Consider the following 14,004-nt stretch of genomic DNA (forward strand, 5'->3'; position numbering starts at 1 on the left):
ACACACACACACCTGACACACGCAGAGGCAGGATGTCACATTATAAGCCTGCAAGTATAAAATAAAGTATTGGAGTCATTTTCCTGCCATTATATCAGCCCCTTTCACACATGCCATCCAAACTGAATTCCGCCAAAAAAATATATATATATGTTTTGGGGTGATGGCTGAAAAGCCAACCATTGTTAGACTAGATGACAATGTCCTGTAAAATCTGTTCGGCTGAATCTTCCTCCCTTAAGCCACACTGAAACCCAGGTGGAATCTTCCTTGAAACATATTTAAAAAAGCTGAGGATTCATGGGTCCAGTAGGTGAAAACTCCATGAGCATTCTCAGACTGTGCTATCATGTAGAGCAAGTGAACCAAACACAAGAAACACCGGAGTAGCCTATTTCTGCAAGTTAGCTTCAGGCTAAGAGTGGATGTGCACATTATTGGAGAAAGAAGGTTAGGAGGTCATTCTTCCATTTTTCTAAACAAAAATAAATGATGTACTGCATTGCTGAAAACCAAAATCCTGTGCTTAACTGTATTTATGTGTAAAACATCTAGTTTTGCTGGGGCAGGGAGTTGTACTGTTATTTTAGTTCACTTTTCCAAAACTTCAGGTCACAATGACAGCTCTACAGGACCACATTTCTGCCATCCTCCACTCTAGTTTGTATGCATGCTAAATAATACATAGCTAATACAGAGAACGACTGCAGTTGTTAAGCCCATTTGGAGAAACAGTCAACAAATCACATCTTTGTAGGCAGGAAATTATGATGTAATTTTCCTACACATCTGTATTTACCTGTTGGTTTTACAGACTGACAAACTACAGAAAAAAAGGACTCAAAAAACTCTAATATTTGTTTGATCAACCCAAAAACTTATATGATGACTGAAAACTAAAAGGTAGAATGAATATTTAACCCTCACTTGATTCACCCAATATTAGTCTTGGGCAATATGCATTATTTCATATTACATACCATGTACTGTACGTATGATGGTATAAGTGTGCAATGGTGAGTGTGCTACTTACTTTTAGCGTTTCAGACTATCCATGCACAATAGAAACCCAAAGAATGTGAAGAAAATTAATTTTCTTACACATATTTTTCTTTTTAAACAGAGAAATGCAACTGTACACATTTTGAATTCAACCTTCTCTCAGTCACAAAAGACTGACAAGGCTTTATTTTCCTTGCTGACTAATCATAAAACACACTTCACTCAAAGTTGACAGAAAAAACATAAAACACCCGAACCGTCTTGTTTCCTCTTCCTAGTAATCTAGTTAGTAAGTCCACTGTTCCAACAATCAGCAGCTCCAGTTTGATTGAAATAAATCCTTAATTCACCAAGTAACATGTAAAAAAACATGCTGTTGGGGCGCCTGGTGACTCAGTGGATAGAGCGGGCACCCTGTGTTTAGAGGCCGTGTCCTCGCTGCAGCGGCCGCAGGTTTGATTCCAGCCTCGGCCCTTTGCTGCATGTCACCCCACCTCTCTCTTCCCCCTTTCACACTTGTGCTGTCTTGTCATTTCAAGGGAAAAACACCCAAAAAATATCTTAAAAAAAAAACAAAACAACAAAACATGCGGTTATTCCAGATGCTCTCTCTCTGCCTGCTGGCCACCAGCTGTTTACAGTCCTGTTACTTCTCCCTCCACCACTAGGTGTCACTGTGTCTTTCAGCTTAGCTGCCTGTTCCACCAGTACAGACCAGAGACTGAGCTCTGGTGGTGCATGCTTTGCACTACATACAATGAGTTTGATAAATACCCCTGCATTTATGACGGTATCAAAAAGCATACCCTCAGGATTTTTAAATAAGAACAACCGGAACCTTTCAGATGCCAGCCATCCCACATGACATAAAGTTCAATAGCCTGCTGCCTATCTTTCAGCAGATCACACTCTGCTATTTTTGCCCCACTAGTGTTAAGAATTTGAAAAAAGCAAAGTTGTTTCTCATTTTTTTCAGTCATCCACCAGTTATGTGTAATAAGGAATTATCTCCTTGCAGGGCTAGGCTGTAAATTGTCTCTAATTTTGTGTTATTTTTTGTTATTATAACAATCTTCAGGCCAATAAACAACATTTAAAAATTGCCAGAACACCTGTGGTTCTAAGAAACATTCTACATTTTGTCTAATTAAAATCCTGTCAAACTGATGGAAGAATCAACACAAATTATCAGACCAATGAAGAGATTGTTTTAAAAGGGTATTAGGGTGAATCACATGTCCACATGAACACCCCATGCATCCTCAGCAAAGAAGAGCCCAGAAGTCAGGACTGACAATATGTTTTTTCAACATTTTCAGAGGGATTACATTTTGTCATGAAATGACTTCTGTAACTTGTGAAACATCACTGGTTATGGCCCCAGGGAATATCTTAATTTGATATCTGTTCAAGAGCAGACTGTATTTATGCAACAGCAGTCCAAATTCTCAGGGTGTTCTTGCTTCCTCCATAATATCAGGGATTCTTTGAGAGCTGATTTGTGTGAACTTGCATAAAAAAGTGTCCCAGCTTATATTTTGCATTGAATTGGAGAAAAAGATGACAGCAAAATCCAGAACTACAAAGATCTGCAAATTAGACTTCTTGGGTCAGTTTAAAGGGATAGTTCAGACTTTTTGAGGTTTGTATGAGGTACTTATCCATAGTCATTGTATTCAAAACTCTGGATTCTTCCACAAAAGTCAGTTGTTTGTGGGACCCACCCACACACCCTATAATCACACTTGCATTCCTTCTCCCGCTATGTGCATTGCGTTTGGATGCACCTGGTGCCCTTTGACAATCCACCAGCTTATATTAACAATGCCACCAGTTCTGTGCAAGTGCATTCTCAAATGATGCCTTCCAGCCGCATTCTGGTTGGATGCGGAAAGTGGCTTTTGGCGTCACTCGTACACTGAAAGCACTGACAGAGCAGCGCCATTTGACGAGTTCAGAGGGAGAACAAGCTGGGTTATCACATACATTAGATGTCAGTCAGCACGCCTCCATGAGCTGAAAGACACTAAGGCACGTCTAGATGAGAACAGCCCTAATAAAAATGGAAAAATCTTTCATTTGTGTTTTTTTATTAAAAAAAATCCACGGTCATATGTTAACATTGTGAAAATGATCCATGTGTACACACTTAAAAAAAAAAAAAAAATGCTGTAGTATGTATTCCAGGCCAGAAGGAGGTAGTGTAACTTTGTGATGACACACCATAGAAGAGCACCACGTGCCTGTACATAAAGGTGAGTATAAATAAATCATGATGGTGAATGCACGCACGAGAACCGACGGTGTTAATAAACTCAATAGAGTCAGCAGCACAAACACAGTTCGGTAGTCCACCATTGTTATTGTTGTCCTCCTGCTCACAATATTTGTCTGAAACGTAATGCGGGACATGTGGCCATGATGTCACCGTTCTCACAGGATCTGCGCATTGTTAATTTACACAGAACCAGGACCAGGTTTCAAAAGTTTGTGTTTTCAGGCCCCCAAAACGCTGTTGTTGTATGAACAAAAGGCAAAACCGCAACAAAAGTTTAATGTTTCATGCAAGAACTGCTGACATGTAAAAGGCCCGTTAAACTGCAGAGCTGGGGCACCTGGTGGCTCAGTGGATAGAGCAGCAACCCTTGTGCAGAGGCTGTGTCCTCACTGCAGCAGCCGCAGGTTCGAGTCTGGCCTCAGTCCTTTGCTGTATGTCTCTTCCCCTCTCTCTCTACCCCCTTCACACTCACACTGTCCTATCAATTAAAGGCAATAAAATCGCAAAAAAAATGTTAAAAAAAAAACTCTTTGCAGAGCTAAGGGCTAAGTCAAGTGGTAATTCTCTGTAGATCTGTCACAAAGAGTGATCCTTGTGACATTACACACAGTCTCTAGTATTGTCTAGTATATAGTATAGTGTTTAATGTTGGTTGGCTGGGGATCAAAAAGATCCTTGTTTACCAAAAATAATGGACATTATATCACTTTATCTGCCAGTCTGGTTTGGAGGCAAAGCAGTTTGGCATCTATAGATGCATATCCATGTTATATATTGAAGGTGTCTGGCCACTCCTGGCACATTATGCCAGCTCGAGTTTGGGCCATAAGCCACATCCTCTTGGGTGCAGTCATATTTTGCAGCCATATGTTCTCATCTGTTTCAGCTTGCAAGTATGGACCATAAAACAGCAGATAAGGCACAACAATTGTCAGCACCGGGTTAAAGGGGGAAAGGGAGCAGTGAGCAGAGGGCAGCGACCAGTAAATTGTGATGTTGCTTGCGTTTCCCATAGCTTGAGGTGCATGGATAACAAGTCAACAAAAATAACAATAAATCAAAAATAATAGTAGTTTTACAGAGGTTTTTGGGGGTGTGTATTTGTGTGTAGTCATGCTTTCAAGGCCGTACCTGCAGGGAAGTGCAGAACGGGCTAACAGCCATTGTGTACGGCTTCACACTGCAGTAAAAGTTGGCTTCTCGCAGCTATACAAACAGCCCTTTGTCAATTGGAGGCAGAAAGCTCAGATAAGGTTCATGCCTCTGATCTCTTGATTCATGGGCCTGACTCCCTGGGAGAGAGGTAGAGGAAGAGGCAATACAGGAGGAGAGGAAGGCTGGGAGAGAAGAGAAGGAGGAGGTGGAGGAAAAGGAGGGTAAAGACTTGCTGAAGGCAGGCAGCATCTCCATACCAGAGGCCAAACTGTGGGAGATCCACTGGTGTGAAGGGGAATGTGAGGTGACACCTCTTGGGAGTGTGCTCAATTGATTTTCTCCCTTTTTCATCCTTTATATCCTTCTTTTCTTCCCTGTTTACTCTCTTGGCTGACGTCAGTCAGCTTCTTTAACCTTTTCAATTCTCCTCCTATCCTCTCAGTTGCAGCTGGAGCTGTGTCTGAGGCTCTTCAGAACTTGAGTGTTTGATTGCTCTCTGGATCTGCTGTCATATTGTTGCATCTAATTTTTATGCCTCTGTGCCAGTGATGGCTGTTGCCGGAGGCATTATGTTTTTGAGTTCTCCTGACGTCCTTTCATATGTCTTTCCATACATCTGTCGAAACGTCTGTCCCGTTGAGGACCTCAACACCTTGAGGGAATTTCTTCAAATTTAATACAAAGGTCCACAAAGGCTGGAGATATACTTGCTGTTAACTACATGTACGGATGACGGCTGCCATGCGTCCCCTGTGTCGGCTGTGCGCGTCCTCCAAAATGCAATTGCAATGCGGACGCGAGATGCAGTAGGTATATAAACAGAAGGGGCAGTGTGGAAGTGTAATAGACATGCAAACATACTGTTGGTGATTTTCATCATCAGTCTCTTGCACTGGCAGCACAAAAGATACATACTCCCCATTTTCCTGACAGGCTGGATTTAGAGGCTTTATGTACCACCGACGTTGCCGCTGTTGCCTTTTCTGCCTACATCTCAGCATTAACATGATGGTAACCTCCTCAAATGTTGCCTTGTCTATTGTTTGAATCCCACACATCTGGTAGTTGTATACGACCCAAGCTCTCTTATGTGCCCCCAGGAGGTATCCTCCAGTAACACGTGTTGTGTATGGGCAAGTATATATACTAAAATGCTTATGACGCAGCTGGACATGTACGCGAATAGGTCAAACAGCAAGATTAACAGGTAGTTAGATTCAAGGATGAGCTGCTAAGATTCAGCCAAGGTAACTATGACCTCTTGAGGACACCTTTAGGGAATTTTTTTAATATTTGGCACAAATGTTCAATTGGACTCATGGATGAACTGACTGAAGAATGAAATAAATTCAGGTCAAAGGTCAAGGTCACTGTGACCTTGTCTGTCTTACTCTTGTGAACCTGATATCATGAGGTTCACCTCTTGTGAATGCAATATCCCAAGAATGCTCTGACAGAATTTCTTTTCATTTCACACAAACATCCACCTCATCTGATTGGTATTAGGTAGTCAAAGGTCAAGGTCTGTATGACCTTGTGTCCGTCTCATTCTTCTGAACAGCAATTGCGTTCAGAAGGAAGCCCTGAGTGAATTTCTTCATTCAAGCTTCCACTTGGACTCTAGAATGAACTGATAAGAATTTGGTGGTCAAAGGTCAAAGTGACTGTGACCTCATAACACATGTTTTTGGCTGTAACTCCAGAATTTGCACACTACAATTTCACACAAATGTCTACTTGGCTAAAGTGATTAAGTGGTGACATTTAATATCCAAAGGGTCAAAGGTCAATTTCGCTCTGCCATCATATTGTTCTGCAAAACACTTTCCTGTCCATTACTCAGTTCACTCAACTCAGGAACAGAAGAGGAGGCATTTGGTCAGATACTGAATTGGTGACTCTAATCTGTAAACTGTGCTGATTGTAGATATTTTGTGCTGCTAGGGGGAAGATGTGTGTAAAGAATTCATGTTACAGACATGGAAACTCTAAACTGTAAGTGCAACTTGATTGGTGCACAAAAGCACATAACCACTTTGAAGTAGTTCGTAGTAGTTAGGTTATTTGTTGTGCATTGATCAGCGATAGCTAGAGAGATACAAGTCAATTGTACAACCTTGTTTACAAAATTACAAAATTTTAAAAATTAAAGAAATCGTTAAAATTTTTGGAGACTGTGCCGGTTGCCCTGCAACCGGATTGTGGCAACAAGAGAGTTAATGCGACGACAATTTTTGGCTGATTTGAACAAACTACTCCTCTTAAATTCTCCACAGTTGAATGCCAACCAAATAAAATAATCTAATCCCAAATTAGTCTGAGAGTGTTTTCAGCCAGTTTGCCAAGCCTCCAAGGAAAACTTATGCTGTCTGAGCTGATGCCTTTTGAGTGGACACAGCATGTGGTGTCCTCGCTACAAAATCCTGTCTGTTTGTAAGCTCAGGCATGTCTAACAGAAGCCTGTCAAAGGCAAAGTATAGTCTGAATGCATAAATATAGTAAAGCCAGTGTATAAACTCTAGTTAGACAGGCAGGGCTTCTTCAGGTCAGTGGCAGAAATCCAACTTTATATTTGCATGTCTCTGCCACTCTGTTATTTAGTGTGTGAACTCCGGTGTGCTCCACTAATCTTTAATGGCCTAACGGTCTCTGTAATAGCAACAGAGTGGAGATGGCCAGGTGGGACAGCAGCAGCTGCCTGTTTATACAGGACACTGCATAATGAGGCCCACGCAGGCATCCAGAGAAACTCTACACCTCGACAACAGCTTGGCGACAGATGTTGAGCAAGCTCTCCAAGGGTAGCCTCGGCCGGCAGGAGTGTGGGGATCAAAGGATGTATTTATGATTGAGACTTAGGTAAGACAAGGTAAAAAAGCGGACTGCCGTTAGATGGGTGATTGGGACAGGTGAAGGTGATGGAGGAGAGGTGGGAATCAGGACTCTTTGTCAAAAGGGAGGCAAGGATTGAGACAGGGTATGCAAAGTTTTGTCAACTTCAAGTTCTTTTTTCAAATCCTGACTGGTTAGTTGTGTACCTGACATACAGACATTTTCACACCAAACTGAAAATAGTTTGTTTCCTTTTGAGATACATAATACATTCACATAGGTTAGTGTTTACTACAACTAATTTATGTTTGACTTTTGTTCAATCGTAGCATCTTTTTAGAATATTAGCCTATTAACTGTAAATAAAAACATAGAAAACTGGTTTGTAGGGTGCCTGTGGGCATTACTTTCAGGCTACACACAGACCCCCAAAACCCCTGAAGTTTATTGCTTTGAGCATAAGGTAATAACTGAAGGTGAAGGTTTATCAATGTACATCTTCTGCTGTCTGGAGGATGAAGGCATGAAAGTGATTGAACAATATTCAGAGAGAATTTAGTCAGAACCACCCCCACTCAACACACATGCACACACACACACGCATACACACACACACACACACACATGCACACACACACACACACACACACACACACACATACATACACAAAGAAACTAATATGATGAAGACATTACTCTGCCAGACAGGACAAGGTTTCAGTGCAGTAACAAGTGAATTAAGTTACCTGCATAATGTCATTAAACTTTAATATTGATTGTAATAATATAATAATAATAATAATATCATTGATTGTCATTTTCTTCAAAGTCCTCAAAACTAAATAAATGCATTACTTGACAATGTAATCTTCAAGTGTTTCACCTGTTCAAAGGGGAAATTATACTCAGTGGGGACTAGATGTTGCTTCTAGCGTCTTTAAAGTGCTGGTAAAGCAAAATCACTGATTTCTTTCTAAATCAGCCCATTCTCATTCTGAAGTTGTCAAATACCCCGCTTTTGCAGTGCTTTTGGCCTAAGATCAGATAGCACCTGCTGTGGCATCATGATATGCAGATGGCCAAGTCACTTGAGAACACAGCTGGAGGGAACCTGTCACATCCGTATGATACTGCTACCGGATGGCTTCAGGTGTAAACGCTGCTGGTATTGGAAGGAGCACAAAAGTTCGTATAAGGCGGGCAGGAGGGCCAGTGAATGGATCTAATAAACCCCAGACTTTCATTGTTAGCTTCTCATCTAAATGTGATGTTTTACCAATCTTAAAATGTGCCTCCTTTCCCTAAACCTAACCATCCATTACATTGTTGCCTAATCCTAACCATCTGTGCCAGCGTGTGAATTTGTTGACATTCCAGCATTGGTAGCCATGTGCTTTCTTTGCCTAAACATAACCACATGCAGTATAATCCCACCATGTGCTTGTGTTGACATCACAGTGAGACTGAAGGGGCTTAGAGGGGTTTTAGAGGTTGGCAAACTGGCATCTCACACAGAGTGGGCAAACAGAACAACACAAATGCTACAAGCTCTAATGTCAGTAGTAACATTAACATTATTTTAGCTTCTTTTTAAAGTCAGCTAAAGACACACCTGGCATTTGGGTAACTTTTGTGTATTATTGTGTGTGTGTGTGTGTGTGTGTGTGTGTGTGCGTGCGTGCGTGCGTGCGTGCGTGCGTGCGTGTGTGCACGCATGTGTTGATTTCTTTTAATATTTCAAATTTGTCTTCTTGGTCATAATAAATAGACATATATTTTGTTAACCACAACTTTAATGACTTTTATCTTTCACTAGGCTGCACTATTTTTTCACATTCCAGGTAAAAGTAAATGAAAAAAGAGATCAGATCTGCATTAAAGCATGGCTTACTACGGTAATCAAACAGCCTCATTCATACATTCATTTTCCTTTACTAGGCAGTATATTTTTATTTGATATTTTTGGAATAGTACTGAAAAGACACAAAGGGACACTGAGAAATTTGAAAATGAAGATGACACATTTAGCATCAGCATTCACCATCAGACACAGAACCATTTGTTAGCATCTGAGAAGCATCACTTATTTAACCCGCCATCATGGATGAGGGTTAGATAAGAAGCTGATTGACTAAATTGCATCTCTTAATTTTCTCCCAGCCATCATCATTTTGATATCACTTCCCATTTGTTCTTTATTCCCCATTTCAATTTGATCACTCACTCATTATCATTTTTATTCCCTAGGTGTGAGGTCTCACTAGAGCAGAGATAAAGAATGACATTGTTGGTAAAACGGCGGGTGGATGCGGTGAAGGTTGGAGGACAATGGCTAATGTTGAGCCTAAAAGCTTGCTGTTGAGTATGAATCATCTTCTAGTGCTTTGGTGGTGATATATGCTTCCCTGAGTGGCACTTACTTGGAAAAAGCAATATTTGTCTTTGAGGGTATGTGTGCGTGCGTGCGTGTGTGTGTGTCTGTGTGTGTGTGTGTGTGTGTGTGTGTTTGAAGGCAGTGTGTATTTTGAGGATGACATTGTGTGTGAGTATGTCTGCTGTCTTTCTATAGACTATTGAGTGACAGCGTTTTTCCAGACAATTGTACGCCCACACAAGACTCAGACAGGGAGAGAGAGAGAGAGACAGGCGAAGAGATAGTCGCAAAGAGTTGCACAAAGAGTTACCATTTTCAGCAAATGTCATCTTTTTGTATTTGGCCCCATTTTCTCCTCATTTCATTTGAGGCCAAACCCCACTTTATGTAAGTAAAACTAGATATGCCTCATCTAGGAGCATTTTTCATTTCACCCATTTTTTTGTCATTGTGCAACACAGGATTGCAGATCCAAATACAGCTGTAGTCCTTTTATGCTACACAAGAAAAACGACAAAAAAAAACCCTTAAAAAACTAAGAAACTATGCATTACTGGAATATATTTTGAAATTTTGCATCAGGAATAATGTGAAACATTATAAGAAAAGGTATTCTTGATGACTAAATTGCCATTCCTTTCACTATATTCATCCAGCTTGACATATTAATATTAAATTAAATGTATTTTATTTTATTTATTTCTGTTAGGCAGTTGCCGTGGCCCAGGGAGGGCCACTGCCCTTAAATAGGATCAAGTACAATGATGAACATACTGACAGTGAGATTACTATATATATATATATATATATATATATATATATATATATAAAATAATTACATCGCTGCTTAGTTTTACTTTTGGATCTTGGTTTTTACAGCTTCTATTTTCACATTACAGTGGAAATCACTTGGTGATCATCATCTGTCAGGTCCACATCTGTTGAAAGTTATCACTATATGTGGATGATAATTGGTTGATGATTATTGTTTTTAATGGAGATTCCAATCTAATTGAAATTGGTATATTTATTACATAAAAATAAAGTAATGAAACTGACAGCATCACTATTTGCTGAATTTCACTGACTGTTTCATAGTACAGTAGAGCTATTTTCATTACATGACTGAGTATTCTCAATCCACATGATGAGGACGACTTCAACCACAGGTGCTTTTCCATTGCACATTTATGTTCTGTAGCAGTCTTAACTAGTAATCACAGGCTTCTTTTTTCATTGAGAGAAAAAAAAGTTTTTTCTTCCTCATCATGATTTCAATGTGCAGGCAGATATAAATAAAAAATAAAATAAAATAAAATGAATGTAGTTTTAAACTTTTTTATATGTTGTAATGTATGACAAGGAGCCAAAATTAACATTGAAGTTAGTTAGTTGATTACTATTTATGAATTATTGACAGAGAATTTAACGATTGTTTTCCAAGTTCCACCATCCATATATGTGGTTGATCACAAATCGTGGTCAACTGTTTTCACAAAAAATTATTTCACCAAATAGTTTCAAGTGTGATACAAATTAGGTGATATGCATGTTAAGAAGATTTTTCTAAATGCATCACCTTTAACTTTCTAATGTGATATGTCAAGTCACAGATTCCATATATGAATTGAAGAGTTTGTGATAGAAAGAATGAGAGTGTGTAAGTGTGCATGGAAAAATATGTGTGCATGTGTGTGTGTGTGTGTGTGTGTGTGTGTGTGTGTGTGTGTGTGTGACTGAGTGAAAGCTGTATTTAGCAGCACAAACCATAGGAAGCCTGGCTGCCATCAAGCAGGAACACAGAGACCAGGAATGAAGGGGGAAGTGAGAAAGTGTGGAGGCGGGAGGGAGAAAGCTGACGACGAGGAGTCACAGAAGTTGAATTCACAGCACAGTGGAGAGAAGACAGGAATAGAGAGAGTGAAAGAAAAAGAGAGAGGGCAGTGGATGATGGTAGTAGGCGGAAGCACTCACACGGCTCTTTGTCAGAGCTTTGCTGTTGTTTTCTCTGTTGCATATTTATAGCTGTTTATATTTGTTTCATGGATTGTGTTGCCTCCTGTTATTAGCCAGAGAAGGTGGAGAGCACTGGTCTTAGCTCTCAGGAGAGTGAGTGTGTCTCTTTGTTTTCCTATCATTGTGAGAGCCAATTTAATTCTCAGACCTTAGACATAGTGACATATTTTACAAGTTCATGTTGGCCAGTCATTCCTAAAAATGTCCTAACTTCCAAAGTACCTCCTAAAATCCCCAAAACATCCTAAAAGCCTAGAATTATCCTAAAACCCAAGACATGTCCTGAAATCTTAGAAACATCCTAAAGTCCAAAAATCTTCCTAAAATCCAGGAAACATCCTAAAATCCTAGAATTGTACGATGCTGACTGGCCTGTGGCCACACAAATCAAGTTGAGTATCCCTGATATAGAATAAAAAAATGATTTATCTAAACATGGAAACTGGAATCTCTAGTACACTTGAATTAAATCACACATCAAGCTTACTTGTCTGATTCTGGGTGCTGAAACAGGCTTAAGCTGGTCCAGGTGCACTTACAGCACATATTTTCAATCCAAATTGATCAGTCTGCATGCCCAAATCCTAAGTAAATCTAGCAGCCATATATGGGCCAGAGCTGGCTCACATTTGGTCCTCTGTTGCCAGAGCACAGCTGAAAGTGCTGGAACTTAGCCACAGTTTGCCTGACTTGGCTGACTGGGAAGGTTCAGGGGTTGGAGGCAAATATGTACCTGGGGGGACAAAATCCTATTAGAAAATCAACATTTTAGCACGGGGACTTGATAAATCTGAAAGTTATTTTTTTTCTAGCCCTGGAAGATGACAACTTGCAGAGCTTAATACAAAACACCTAATGGTGTCATTTAAGGCTTTTGCATTCTTGTACCTTGGGTAGGATGGCAGAGACACTGGCTTGGGTTTAACCCTGCAGGAGCAAAACAATGTAGGTAATGTCTGATAACGTCATGTCATGAGGAGATTGTTGCTATGTGATATGAGTTTGCTGATGAAGCATTTTCAGAAACAGCCAAGATGGCTGCAGGTGACATGGACCTTTCTGTTAAATAAGGCTACTATTTTCAAATTCTGTTGTCAAAAACGGCAACACTCGGTCACAGACATAATAATGCCACACCATCACAGCTTGTCTCTGTATGCTGTAGTCTCTTTGCATTGTCCGTTGCTTGGTGCTAATTCACGTTTTATAGCTTATCCTATTTGGACACTATTATCCTGCATATTAAATCTGTAATGCTGAGACCCTTGACACCTGAGTAAATGGGCTTGCTTTTTTTCAAAAACATGGGAAAAAGGCACTGAGCACAGATAGAAGAAATGACATAAACATTTGCAAATTTAAAAGAACCTGAAAATCAGTATTAAGATAAAAAAGGGAAATGACCTGGAATATTTACCCTATTTTTTCCCTTTTTCCCCAGCCATTTTTTCATTTTTCAGCTTTTTAAAAAATAACTTGTTTGTTTTTGGGTTTTTTTTCTCTTTTTTTGCAATTTGTGGAATATTTCTCACCAAATTGCTCAATGCCTCTTCACCCATGTTTTCTTTTTATTTAAAACAAATTGCACCAATTTGCTTAAGATTCAGAGGTTTAAATCATCATGAAAGGTGTCTGAAAGCAGCTCCAGACAAGTGATGTAGCTCCCTGTTTTAACGTATGTTAAGGTGACTTTACGCTCTAACATTCCATAAGGTCCATATTATGTATAAGGAGTGAATGTAATCAATTTCAGTTGTAAGATGTGAAGCGACAGTTGAGTATAACTCTTTCAATTATTAATAAGTGTTTTAAAAAGCAGAATTTGTCAGCGTAAGTGAGAAACTTGAGATTGAAGTCACTTTGGAAAGGGAGAGAGAGTACGAGGGACATAGAAAGAGAGAGAGAGAGAGTTGTCATTGCCAGCAAAGTGCTGTTGAGCAATATCACACGAGAGGGAGTGATGTTGTGCTCGTGCATCTTTTCGGCTGTGATTCGGTCGTAGGCATCGGGCCGCAGGCTGAGTGCCGAAGATAATCACAGCCGTGGTGATATAAAGTAGAACACACGACCTCGAGTGTGATTTTGCTTTTATACAATAGTTCTACAGTTCTATAACAGTTCTTTTATTTGTTAATATTAACAAGCGACAACAGATTATGAGTTGTTTGTTCATTTAGTGATTTTTTTGGCTCCGACAGCTGTTGCCTAGCAACACATAAACATTTTCCTGCACGCTGCTTGCTAATCTGTGTTAGCTCGGTCATCATGTTATGCGCAGAGCAGATGTTTAGTATCATGACCATTCATATCTGTGTTTTCAGTGAAATCAGAGTCTATTAAAAGACAC

Source organism: Plectropomus leopardus, chromosome 5 (genome assembly GCF_026936395.1).
Source record: "Plectropomus leopardus strain MGB_pleo_1.0 chromosome 5, ASM2693639v1, whole genome shotgun sequence".
NCBI lineage: Eukaryota > Metazoa > Chordata > Actinopteri > Perciformes > Serranidae > Plectropomus > Plectropomus leopardus.